This window comes from Wolffia australiana, chromosome 10 (genome assembly GCF_029677425.1).
Source record: "Wolffia australiana isolate 7733 chromosome 10, ASM2967742v1".
NCBI lineage: Eukaryota > Viridiplantae > Streptophyta > Magnoliopsida > Alismatales > Araceae > Wolffia > Wolffia australiana.
Genome location: NC_135844.1, coordinates 7593854 through 7607881, shown reverse-complemented (window position 1 = coordinate 7607881; position 14028 = coordinate 7593854). Strand labels below are relative to the sequence as shown.

At 41.2% G+C, this 14028-nt stretch overlaps 1 non-coding gene across 1 annotated transcript; it reads left to right on the top strand.

The window, feature by feature from the left end:
* Window positions 1-2368: 2368 nt before the first annotated feature.
* Window positions 2369-2477, top strand: LOC144709001 (small nucleolar RNA R71). Its single transcript, XR_013582944.1, has one exon. It is a non-coding gene; the product is annotated as a small nucleolar RNA R71 (small nucleolar RNA).
* Window positions 2478-14028: the final 11551 nt, after the last annotated feature.

The window sequence follows — 14028 nt, the reverse complement described above, 5'->3', positions numbered from 1 at the left end:
TTCATCAAGAAAATAAAAGTATTGTTGACCTGACAGTCTTTCCAATATTTGATCCATGAAGGGTAGTGGATAATGGTCCTTTTGGGTGGCCTTGTTTAACTTCCTATAATCAATGCACACCCTCCATCCTGTGGTTAACCTCTTCTGCACTTCTTCTCCTTTCTCATTCATCTCTACAGTCACTCCTGACTTCTTAGGAACCATATGGACCGGGCTCACCCATCTACTATCGGAGATCGCATATATGATTCCGGCGTTTAACCACTTTAAGATTTCCTTCTCAAGGACTTCTCTCATATAGGGATTTAGTCTCCTTTGATGCTCTCTACTTGGTCTAGACTCCTCTTCCAAGGAAATCCTGTGTTCACAAATCGAAGATGGAATCCGCTTAATATCGTCAAAAGTCCAACCTATGGCTTTCTTATGCTCTCTAAGTACATTGAGCAATTCATCTTCTTGTTGTCGGGTAAGTGATGAAGAGATGATCACAAGTAAGGTTTTCTTTTCATCCAAGTATGCATATTTGAAGGATGAAGGTAAAGGTTTTAACTCTAGGCCGACCTCAACCAAAGGAGAGTCTATGATCTCATTATCTAGCTCTCTACTTTCTATATGCGATAAATACCCCTTTACTATTTCTTCCTCTCCTTCATCTTCTGCACACAACTTTAACTCTTCATTGCTCCCTAAGGGGCACTTCATCATCTTTGAAATATCAATCTACACTCTCTCTTTTCCAATTTTGAATTCTACAGTCCCCTTTTCCCAATCCATGATTGTCCTCGCCGTCACTAAGAACGGTCTTCCTAGAATAATAGGAGCTAAACAAATGCTTCCTGAAATCTTTACGTCAGTGACTATGAAATCTACAGGGATTTCACAATTCTCTACAGTAATCATGACGTCAGTCAATCTTCCTTCAGGTTGCCTAACAGTTCCGTCAGCCAAAAGTAGGTCCATATGGATTTCTTCAAGCTCCCCAAAGCCATACTCTTCGTACAAAGCCGTGGGAATTATGCTAATGCTTGCTCGTGTATCTAATAAAACTTTCGAAAAAGTTTTTCCTCCTATTTCACAGGTGATGAAAGGGGCACCGGGATCTCTCATTTTGATAGGGATGGCATTCACAATGCTAAAAGCATTTTCTGAAAGTTTCACTACTTCCCTTGGTTTTCTAGTGGTGCAAGAATCCTTAAGGTATTTCTTTAGGGAGGTTGCACACCTAAGCATGTCTTCCACCGTAACAGTCATGGTGGCCTTTTTCAAATTCTCTGACAACCTACTTTCATAATCGTGTACAGGTTTTTTTCTATTAAGAGCTGAGGGGTAAGGAACGTCTTGCCCACTCGTAGAGGGTAGAGGCTCCTTCTCATAGGAAAGATCCTCTTCTTCTTCCCCCCTTTGCTCATTTCCATTTCTTGAATTCTCTGCAGAATTCTGATAAGGATCCTGAAGTTCTTTTCCACTTCTCAATTTTGAGATTGCTAGAACTTCAGGATCTTCTTCCTTCATCTCATCATGAATGGAGTGCTGTACATGATGTAGGTTGCATGGATTTATCATAGGTTTTGTAGGAAATCTACTAGATGTGCAGTGATATTCTGTTGGTGTACCTTGAGTTTCAGAAGTTCCAGGCTTGAAACTCTCCAGCAGCTTCCTCATTTGCTCTTGTGACTCCAGCATCTGCTTCGTTTGAAACTCCATCATCATTTGCATTCTCGTCTCCATCTCTGCCTTCAACTTCTGATTTTGTTTCTCTATCATATCTGAAATAACAGGGGTGAGTGCAGAAAAATCAGGTTGGGTTTGAGATGGAATCTGATACTGCTGCTGAGGTCTAGACTGAAACTGCTGTTTTTGCTGGAATTGCGACTGAAATGGAGCCTTGTTCCCTTGGTTGAAGCCCTCTCAACCTTGGAAACCAACCCTCTTTTGGCCAGCCCATGGTTGTGGTTGTTGATTAAATGCTTTCACCTCCTCCTCCATGGACTGGCAAGCTCCATCTTCATGTTCTCTACTGAAACAGAAAGAGCAAATTTTTGCTTTAATAATGGGAGAGTTGTTAAGGAAAACATTCCTCAAGGTGGAGGTGAGCTCATCCAATTTCTGGTTTGTCTCCTTGAGGCCTGCTTACAGCTCCACTTGCTTTGCATTGACCTGCAGAACTCCTGCCCTCTTTGGCTGCAGATTTCTCCCATTTTAGTTCGCTCTAATTTCCTGCAGATCAGTTTCTACAACTCTCTCCAAAATGTCAAACACCTCGTCCTCATATGCAGTGTAAAATGTGCCACTGGTGGCTAAATTGACCTTATTTTTCATGAAATCTGACAGAGATTCATAAAAAATTTGAGCTAATTGACAGTGCTCAATTCCATGATGAGGGCATTTCCTCAGCAGGTCATTGAACCTCTCCCACGATTCACTAAAAGCCTCACCTTCATGGGGATGGAAATTATGGATTTTCCTTCTGTAAAAATTAGTTTTGGAGAGAGGGTAAATTTTCAGTAGAAATTTTCCCTACATCTCATCCCAAGTATTAAAAGTAATTCCTAAATTACGATACCAAGAGAATGCCTTGTCTTTTAATGTCAAAGGAAAATATTTCATTTTATAAATCTCTGTAGATAAACCTGGAACATTTTGGGAAGAGCATCTAATATGGAATCATCTATAAATTCCAAGGGGTTTTGTGCAGAAAATCCATTAAATTCAGGTAAGGATTGTATTAATGCATTGTCGTACCTGAACATGATACCCTCACCTATGTTCAGATTCACATCCGTTTGCCGCAGGCTTCCAGAGGGCGTCGATCTGTCCATCATGGTTCTCTTCCTCTCATGTTGTTGGTGTCCTTCTTCTGCCATAGCTTCCTCTTGATTTTCTGGTTCTACGACTGTAGATTCTGGAGTGGCGTCTCGCGCAACGTTCTACGACGTGGTTGCTCGTGGGTCGCGATGGTCGATCTTGTGCTTCGACTGGCGGATGGTCCCCCATCATCCTCCCCGGGTGGAAGGAACTCGGCTCCGACGAGTGTGACCCGACGATATTTTCCAAGGGTCAGATGAGCTCCGAGCGTAGCTGCCGTAAGTCTGCCTCCAAAATCCACGCGTCCTCCCTCGCCGGTTGGCCTTGCCAATGAACAAGGAACTTGCGATCCACCTTATTCCCTGCAGCGTTAATTACTTCCTGCAATACAGACTCGACATGCTCATGGTTCGGTGGAGGTGGGACAAAAGGGTTTAAAACTAGGGGTGGAGGATGGGGTCCCCACTCGCATCACTCGACAGGGCAGTGCTGGTGTGAGGCTCTAGGTCTCTCAAACTCTCTGGCAGAGGGCGGTACGGGGCTAGATCGCTTACATTAAAGGTGGAACTGATCCCCCAGTCAGAGGGAATACCCACAACGTAAGCATTCTCGTTAATCACACGGGCTATCGGGAAAGGTCCGGTGCTACGAGCGTGAAGCTTCGTAGCGACCCCCGGAGAATATCTCTCAGACCTCGATCGGACCATGACGAGGTCACCCTCAGAAAAACTGACAGGACGTCGACCTACATCAGCGGCGGTTTTGTACTTCTCATTTTGTGAAATGATGCGAGAATGAATGTCATGATGCATGTCCCTCATGTAACGAGCAAATGAGATGCTATCCTCCGAGGCCCTAGTATGAAGATCTACGGGGCGAGGTCTAGCGGTCGCCGTGGTATCTGGCCATAGACAATCTCAAACAGTGCGCGACCCGTAGTACGGCTCACTAAAGAATTGTAGGCAAACTCGGCGTGTGGGAGTACACGGTCCCACGATGTAAGGTTGTCCCCACCCAGGGAGCGAAATAAATTTCCGAGGCTACGGTTACCAACCTCCGACTGTCCGTCTGTCTGTGGGTGATACGCGGAGGAGGACTGCAGCTTCTTGCCCATAAGTATGCATACTATCTTCCAGAAATAGCTCGTAAAGCTGACATCTCGATCGGACACCGGCGATTAGGGCAGGCCGTGGAGCGTCACGATCTCGTCGAAGAACAAGGTCGCTACACGCAAAGCGTCGGCGGTTTTTGAACAGGGCACAAAGTGTGCCATTTTCGAGAACCGCTCGACGATGACTAAGATGGAGTCGTGTCGACGGGCGGTCTTGGGCACGAAGCTAGATACACATAGAGATAGAGATAGAGATAGAGATAGAGATAGAGATAGAGATATAATCAGAGATAAAGATAGTGATAGAGATAGACATAGAGATAGAGATAAAGATAAAGATAGAGATAGAGATAGAGATAGAGATAGAATTTGAGATAGAGATAAAGATAAAGATAAAGATAAAGATAAAGAAAGATATAGAGATAGTGATAGAGATAGAGATATCGATAAAGATAAAGATAGCGATAGAGATAGAGATAAAGATAGAGATAGCGCTAAACATAAAGATAGAGATATAGATAGCGATCGAGATAGAGATAGTGATATAGATGAAGATAGAGATAGAAAAAAAGATATACATAGAGAAAGAGATAGAGATAGAGATACGGACATAGAGACAAAGATAGACATAGAGATAGAGATAAAGATATAGATAATGATATAGATAGAGATAGAGATAGAGATAGAGATAGAGACAAAGATAGAGATAGAGACAGAGATAGAGATAGAGATAGAGCCAGAGATAGAGATAGAGATAGAGATAGAAATAAAGATAGAGATAGAGATAGAGATAGAGATAAGATAGAGATAGAGATAGAGATAGAGGTAGAGATAGAGATAGAGATAGAGATAGAGATAGATATAGAGATAGAGATAGAGATAGAGATAGGGATAAAGATAAAGAAAGAGATAGAGATAGAGATAAAGATAAAGAAAGAGATAGAGATAGTGATATAGATAGAGATATAGATAGATATAAAGATAGCGATAGAGATAGATGTAGAGATAGAGATAAATAAAGGAAGAATGATAGGGACTAATAAAAGATCGAGACAAAGATTAATATAAAGATAGCGATTAAGATTAGGATAAAGATAGAGATAGAGAGAGTGATAAAGAGAGATATAGAGATTAAGATAGAGATAAAAATAGAGATAGAGATAGAGATAAAGATTGTGATTCAGATAGATATGGACTAAGAGAAAGACATAGAGATATAAATGGAGATATTAAGATAGGAACAGAGAAAGAAATAGAGATAAAGAGAGAGATAGAGATAGAGGCAGAGATAGAGATAAAAATAGAGATAGAGAAAGAGATACCGATAGACACGGAGATAAAAATAAAAATAGAAATAGAGATAGAGATAAAGATAAAGATAGCCATAGAGTTTGATACACAGATAGAGATATAGAAAGAGATATAGATAGATATAGAGATAGAAATATAGATAAAGATAGTGATAGATATATAGATAGAGATAAAGATAGAAATATAGATAGAGATAGAGATCAAGATAGCGATACAAATAAAGAGAAAAATAGCGATAGAGATAGATATAGAGCTAGAGAAAGAAATAAAGATAGAAATATAGATAGAGATACACATAGAGACAGAGAAAGCTATAGAGACAGAGATAAAGATAGAGATACAGATAGAGATAGATAAAGAGATAGTGATAGAGATAGAGACAGAAAGACAGACAAACATAGAGGAAGAGATAGAGCTAGAGATAAAGATGGAGATAGAAATAAAGATAGACATAGAGATAGAGATCGAGATAGAGATAGAGATGGAGATGCGGAGAGAGATAACAGACATAGAGATAGAGATAGATACAGAGATAGAAATATAGATACATATAGCGATAGGGATAGAGATAGAGATCGAGATAGAGATAGATATAGAGATAGAGATAGAGATAGAGATAGAGAACAGAGATAGGGATAGAGATAAAGATAGAGATAGAGATAGAGGTACAGATAGAGATAGAGATACAGATAGAGATAGAGATAGATATAGAGATCGAGAAAGAAATAGCGGTAGAGATACAGATAGAGATAGAGGTAGAGATAGAGATAGAAATAGAGATGGATATAGATATAGAGACAAAGATAGAAATAGAGGTAGAGATACATATAGAGATAGAGATAGAGATAGAGATACAGATACAGATACAGATACAGATAGTGATAAAGATAGAGATACAGATAGAGATAAAGATAGACATAGAGATACAGATAGAGATACAGCTACGGACAAAGATTGAGATAGAGAGAGAGATATAGATAGTGGTAGAGTTAGAGATAGGGATAGAAATAGAGATGGAGATAGAGATATCGATAGAGATAGAGATAAAGATAGAGATATAGATAGACATAGAGACAGGGAAAGAAAAACATTAGAGATAGCGATATATATAGGAATATAGACAATTATAGAGATCTAAATAGGGGTAGGGATAAAGATAGAGATAGAGACAGAGAGATAGAGACAGAGAGATAGCGATAGAGATAGAGATAGAGATCGAGATAGAGATGGAGATGCAGCTATAGATGGAGATAGAGATAGAGATCGAGATAGAGATAGAGATAGAGATAGAGAAAGATAGAGATAGAGATAGAGATAAAGAGAGAATTAGAGATACAGCTCAATATAGAGACACAGATAGAAATACATATACAGATAGAGATAGAGATTCAGATAGAGCTATAGATAGTGATGAGGATATAAATAGAGATACAGATAGAGATAGAGATAGAGAAAGATAGAGATAGAGATAGAGATAGAGATAAAGAGAGAATTAGAGATACAGCTCAATATAGAGACACAGATAGAAATACATATACAGATAGAGATAGAGATTCAGATAGAGCTATAGATAGTGATGAGGATATAAATAGAGATACAGATAGAGATAGAGATAGAGAAAGATAGAGATAGAGATAGAGATAGAGATAAAAAGAGAATTAGAGATACAGCTCAATATAGAGACACAGATAGAAATACATATACAGATAGAGATAGAGATTCAGATAGAGCTATAGATAGTGATGAGGATATAAATAGAGATACAGATAGAGATAGAGATAGCGATAGAGATAGAGATTGAGATAGAAATCGAGATAGAGATACAGATAGAGATAGAAATAGAGATAGAGATCGAGATTGAAATAGAGATAGAGATAGATATAGACATAGATATAGAGATTAAGATAGAGATATACATATATATACAGATATAAATGGAGATAAAGATAGAGATAGCGATAGTCAAAGAGATAGATATATAGATAGAAATGGTGGTAGAGATAGTGATAAAGACAGAGATGGGGGTAGAGATAAACATAGGGATACAGACAGTAATGGAGATAAATCCTAAGATGGAGATAGAGATGGAGATATAAATAGACATAGAGATAGACATAGAGGTAGAGATAGAGATAGAGATAGAGATAGAGATAGAGATAGAGATAGAGATAGAGATAGACATAGAGATAGAGATAGAGATAGCGATAGAGATAGAGATAGAGATATAGAGATACAGATAGAGATAGAGATAGAGATAGAGATAGCGATAAAGATAGAGATAGAGATAGAGACAGAGATAGAGATAGACATCGAGATAGAGATAGAGATACTGATAGAGATAGAGATAGAGATAGAGATAGAGATAGAGATAGAGATAGAGATAGAGACAGAGATAGAGATAGAGATAGCGATAGAGATACAGATACAGATACAGATAGAGATAGAGATAAAGATAGAGACAGAGATAGAGATGGAGATAGAGATAGAGATAAAGATAGAGATAAAGATAGAGATAAAGATAGAGATAGAGATAGAGATAGAGATAGAGGTAGAGATACAGATAAAGATAGAGATAGAGATAGAGGTAGAGATAGATCTAAACATATAGATAGAGATGGAGATATAGATAGAGATAAAAATAGATATAGAGATAGAGGTAAAGATAGTGATAGAGATGGAGATAGAGATAGAGATATAGATAGAGATAAAGATAGAGATCGAAATAGAGCTAAAGATAAAGATAGATATGGAGATAGAGATAGAGATGTAGATAGAGGTGGAGATAAACTTGGAGATCGAGATAGAGATAGAGATAGAGATAGAGGTAGAGATAGACATGGAGATCGAGATAGAGATAGAGATAGAGATAGAGATAAAGATAGAGATAAAGATAGAGATATAGATATAGATAGAGATAGAGATAGAGATGGAGTTACAGATAGAGATACAGATAGAGATAGAGATAGAGATAGAGATAGATATAGAAATATAGATAGAGATGGAGATGGACAAGAAAATAAAGATAGAGATAGAGATAGAGATAGAGATAGAGAAAGAGATAGAGAAAAAGATTGAAATGGAGATAGAGATACAGATAGAGATAGAGATAGAGCTAGCTATAGAGATAAGTTGAAAAAGTGATAGAGATAGAAAAAGGGATACGGATAGAGATGGAGATAGGGATAGAAATAGAAATCATAATAGCGATAGAAATCGAGATAAAGATAGAGATAGGGAAAGATAGAGATAGGGAAAGAGAAAGATAGGGACAGAGATAGAGATAGAGATAGAGATAGGGACAGAGAAAGAGATAGAGATAGAGATAGAGATTGAGATAGTGATAGAGATACAAAAAAAGATATAGCTAGGGATAAAGATTGTGATAGCGATACAGACAGAGAATAGGATAGAGATAGAGAAAGAGTGAGAGATAGAGGTAGACTTAGACTCAGACATAGAAACAGAAATAAAATTGAGATAGAGAAAGAGATAGAGATAGCGATAGAGAAAGATATAGAGAGAGAAATAGAGATAAAGATAGAGACAGAGATAGAGGTAGAGATAGATATAAACATAGAGATAGAGATAGAGAAACAGATAGAGATAGAGATACGGACATAGAGACAAAGATAGACAAAGAGATAGAGACAAAGATAGAGATAGAGATAGAGATAGAGATAGAGATACAGATAGAGCTACGATTCAAGGTAGATATACAGATAGAGATAGAGATAGAGATAGAGTTATAGATACAAATAGAGATAGAGATAGAGATAGAGATAGAGATAGAGATAGAGATAGAGATAGAGATAGAGATAGAGCTACAATTCGAGGTAGATATACAGATAGAGATAGAGATTGAGATAGAGTTATAGATACAAATAGAGATAGAGATAGAGATAGAAGATAGAAGATAGAGATAGAGATAGAGATAGGGATAGACATAGAGATAGAGATAGAGATAGAGATTGAGATAGAGATAGAGATAGAAAAAGAGACAGAGATACAGATAAGAGAAAGATTGAGATAGAGATAGAGATAGTGATAGAGATAGGGATAGACATATACATAATGATAGAGATGGAGATAGATATAGAGATTGAGATGGAGATTGACAAAGAGATCTGGAGAAGGATAGAAATTGTGATACATATATATATAGTGATAGAAAAGAGAAAGAGATAGAGGTAGAGGTAGAGACAAATGCAGAGATAGAGGTAGATAAAGAGATTGAGTTAGAAATAGATATAGAGATAGAGATATAGATATAAATAAAGATAGAGATAGAGATAGACATAGAGATTTCGATAGAGACAAAAATAGAGATAAAAATAGAGATAGAGAAAGAGATAGAGACAGAGATAGAGAGAAACAGATATAAAGATAAAGATAGAGATCGAGATAGAGATACAGATTGACATCGAATCAGAGATAGAGATAGTATTGGAGATAGAGATAGAGATAGAGAGAGAAAGAGATAGAGATAGAGACAGAGATAGAGATATAGATATAAATAGAGATAGAGATCGAGATAGAGATAGAGATAGAAAAAAGATAGAGATAAAGAAAGAGGCAGATAGAGATAGAGATAGAGATAGAGATAGAAAAAAAGATAGAGATAAAGAAAGTGACAGATAGCCATAGAGATAGAGAAAGAGATAGAGATAGCAATAGAGATAGAGATAGAGATAGAGATAGAGATAGAGATAAAAATAGATATAGAGATAGAGGTAAAGATAGTGATTGAGATGGAGATAGACACAGACGTAGAGATATAGATAGAGATAGAGATAGAGATAGAGATAGAGATAGAGATAGAGATAGAGATAGAGATAGAGATAGATATAGAGATAGATATAGAGATAGACATAGAGATAGAGATAGAGATAGAGATAGAGATAGAGATAGAGATAGAGATAGAGATAGAGATAGAGATAGAGATAGAGATAGAGATAGAGATAGAGATAGAGATAGAGATAGAGATAGAGATAGAGATAGAGATAGAGATATAGATAGAGATAGAGATAGAGATAGAGATAGAGATAGAGATAGAGATAGAGATAGAGATAGAGATAGCGATAGAGATAGAGATAGGGATAGAGATAGAGATAGAGATGGAGATAGAGATAGAGATAGAGATAGATATAGAGAAGATATAGAGATAGAGATAGAGATAGAATTAGTGATAGAGAAAGAGATAGAGATAGAGATAGACATAGAGATAGAAATAGAGATAGTGGTAGAGATATAGATGGAGAAATAGATAGAGATAGAGATAGAGATAGAAATAGAGATAGAGATAGAAATAGAGATAGAGGTATGATGTAATACGATCGGCCGGGATCGATCGGCTCATATTACGCCATAAGTAGATGATGCTGTGCTATGAGATGCAAATCAATGGAATGATGATGACGAATGAGCAGTAAAGGAATCAACACATAAGGTTTCAAGCCGTGGCGGTTGGTGAGCGGAGAGTGATCCTAGGATCAAACTCCCGGTGACCCGCTAGACCTACTAGACGGTTACGCAGAGAGGGGCTTTTGACGGCCCACAAATGTTCAACGTCTAAGACGGAAACGATCCCTCAACCAGGAAAGATATCCTATCTCTCGTCAAGGTGGCTATCCTATCCGTTCAATTTGAAGAGTCAGGCAGAGGACGCGATAGGGGATGACGAGATTGTAGAACGTAATGATACTGGTTTAATTGGAGGGGAGACGGGAAGGTACCTGGGTAGCACTAGTCCACGGCGTGCTGATCAGTAACCCAAGTCGTCGAGACGGTCTCTGATATGTCACAAATAACGCGGGCCCCGGAGCGACCGTAGGGCTCTTGGACGTTGTTGAGCAGGCGCGGGCTACGCGCTAGCAGGCACGGCAGAGCAGGACGCCCAGTTGAGAAGCGGGTGGGTGCAGGGGCGTGGGCGCCTGGACGCTCGGGCTGGGTGGCTGGGTAATCACCCGGCGGGCGTGCAATGCGTGCACGCGGAGGGCGGCCCCGGCCGATTGATCCCGGCCGACGTTGTATTACATCACCGGGAGGATGATGGAGGACCATTGGGAAGAAGACACCATGGGACGCCAGCAACCACGTCAAGTGGCTCGAGTCGACGTGCGCCACCCGGGGTTTAAGTACCCCGCGTAAGTATTTTATTTTACTTGCGATTATTTCTTGCTTGTTTGTCCTTTCTGGATTTTATGGACTAGGCCAATGTTGGGCCCCATCCTTCGTCTTTCCCTTTTTCACTTTATTTGTATTTCAAATTTGTAAGGAGAGGTCGAACCACGTCTCGCGACGGTTCGTCCTCTCCCCACGTTCACTTGGCACCCATCCTCACTATATAAGGGGATGGCATGCCCAAGGAACCCTTTGGAGTCATTTTTGTTGAAGAAAATCACAATAGTGTCTCCCCTACCATAGGAAGTAGAGTAGGAGACTTGGCTAGTCTCAACCACGTCGAGATCACTCCGTGGTTTAGAGCCCACGTCCTCTTGTCGAGATCACTCCGAGAGAACGTGTTCTACCGTGTCGTCGAGATTACTCCGGCCCGGATAAAGATTCAAGAAGTCGTCTGCGCCTGGCCAAGAAAGCTCCATCGTCGAGATCACTCCGGAGGAGCCCGAAGGTCGAGGACGCCATCGACCCGCGCTGCATCGAGAATCCCCCTCGGCGCCACCACACAGCGTCTCCAAGAATCTGCAAGACTCTCGTTCTTGGTGATTTCTTGGAGCGGTTGCAAATCAAGAACCCCTGTTGGGCTCAAGGTTCGCCCATCACCCTCGTCCCTTCTCTTCCCCCGCCTTCCACCCTCCCTTTTGTTGCCCCCACCGCCCTCACCGTCTCTTCTCCCTCATTTCTTGAACCCTCCGTGCACCATTCCCTCACCCCTTCATTTCTTGATTCATACCCTCGCCTAAGCATGTCCACGCCCACCCCTTTTCTTGATCTGCTGCCCACGTTTCCCCCCCCCCCCCCTCATACTTCTACTCCACCACTTCTTGATCCTTATTCCACGCCCGCACCCCTCTTCCATCACCCTTCTTGCTCTACCGCTTGTCCCCCCCCCTCGGACTTTCCTTCTCCATTGTTTCTTGATCCGTACCCCGCGCCCGTATCCACTTCTCCACGCCCTCTTGCTCTGTCACTCGTCCCTCTTCCTTCTCCGTTCTTGATTTCTACCATCGTCCCCGTCCACCTGTCCCTCGCCATATCTAGCCTCACTGCCCCTTCTCCCTTCACGTTACTCCCCGCCGTTTCTTCTCCACTCTCGCACGACCAAAATCCGCACCTCCGCCCGTGCAAGGCTGCGCCTTCGCGAGCCGCCCCGCGGGACGGCGGCCCGCGCTCGCCTTGGGTGCCCTTCCTCAGCGTGTCAATCCACGACGCCCCCTGCAACACACTGCGGGAGCCCTTCCTCTCCACGCGCTCGCCCCTACAATTGGTCTGCCCGCGCACGCTGCGCCTCTGGCAACTAGCGCGCGCTGCGCGGCCATCGGCTCGTGCGCCCTGCGTCCTTTGGTCACTCGGCCCAGCATGCTTAACTCTCACCTCTGACGAATGGTCCATCTCCTTGACGACAACCCAGGAAGATCTTGACGCCGTGGACTAGCTATAAACAGGTATCTTCTCATCTTCCCTCCATCGTTTCTGGTATTATTATCTCGTGCAGTCTCGTCGTCCACTATCACGTCCGCTGCTGAGGTTTCTCAATATAATTCTCGGATATGATAGCCACCATTAACGAGTATAGGATTTCTTGTGGTGGAAGGATAACCCCTGTCTTAGACGCCGAACATTCCAGGACCATCAGAGGTCTCTCGCTACGTAGTCGTCTAGCAATCTCTTGGGTCATTGGGAGTTTGATCCTAGGATCACTCTCCACTCTCTGATCGGCGTGGCTTGCACCACTATTTGTTGAATCTTCTATTGCTCATTCGTTATTCTTCGTCCATTGATTTGCATATCACGACATCGCATCTTACTTCTGTGATGTAATAGGAGCCAACCGATCCCAGCAGGTCGTATTACATCATATTGGTATCAGAGCCGGTCGTGTTAGCTTTCGCTTAGCACGGTCGGTAGAATATCGCTAAAATTTTCATTGATATTGTGCACATCATATTTTGAAATTCATTTGCATTATATCGTGCACGTCATTTCATTGATTTTGCTTAACACGGTCGGAGTCGGGGAAGGTCATCCTCGGAGATCCACATGTCGTCGGATGATGGTCGCCCCTACCAATGGACTAGAAAGGAATGACCCACTCACTCCCCCTCAGCGTGACTTACCTCCTATAGTATTGTTTCTATCGCGTCTTGCCGTACAAGGAGGGGAAACGGAGATGGAAGTGGTGTGCTCTCACTTTGAGTACTACTCAGGCTCAAGTGGCTGTGAGGCTCGATGATCGGTGGTGCGGGCTGGTATCGGGATAAGTCACTGACGTTAAACGTCGAACTAATCCCCCAAGTTGGTGGGATGCTCACGACATAGGCGTTGTCGTAGATCTTTTGGCCTAACGGGAAAGGCCCGGCGCTACGAGCATGGAGCTTTGTAGCGACCCCCAAAAAGAACCTCTCTGGCCTCAATCTGACCAGGACCAGTTCTCCCTTAGAGAACGACATGGACTGACGACCCTTATCCGCGGACGCCTTATACTGCTCATTCATGGATGCAATGCGTGAATGTAGGTCATGATGCATGTTTCTAATATGTTCTGCAAATTCTAATGCATTATCTGAGATTCTATGTTTGTCATGTAATGGCATGCGGTCAATGGGTCGACGTGGTAGTTGACC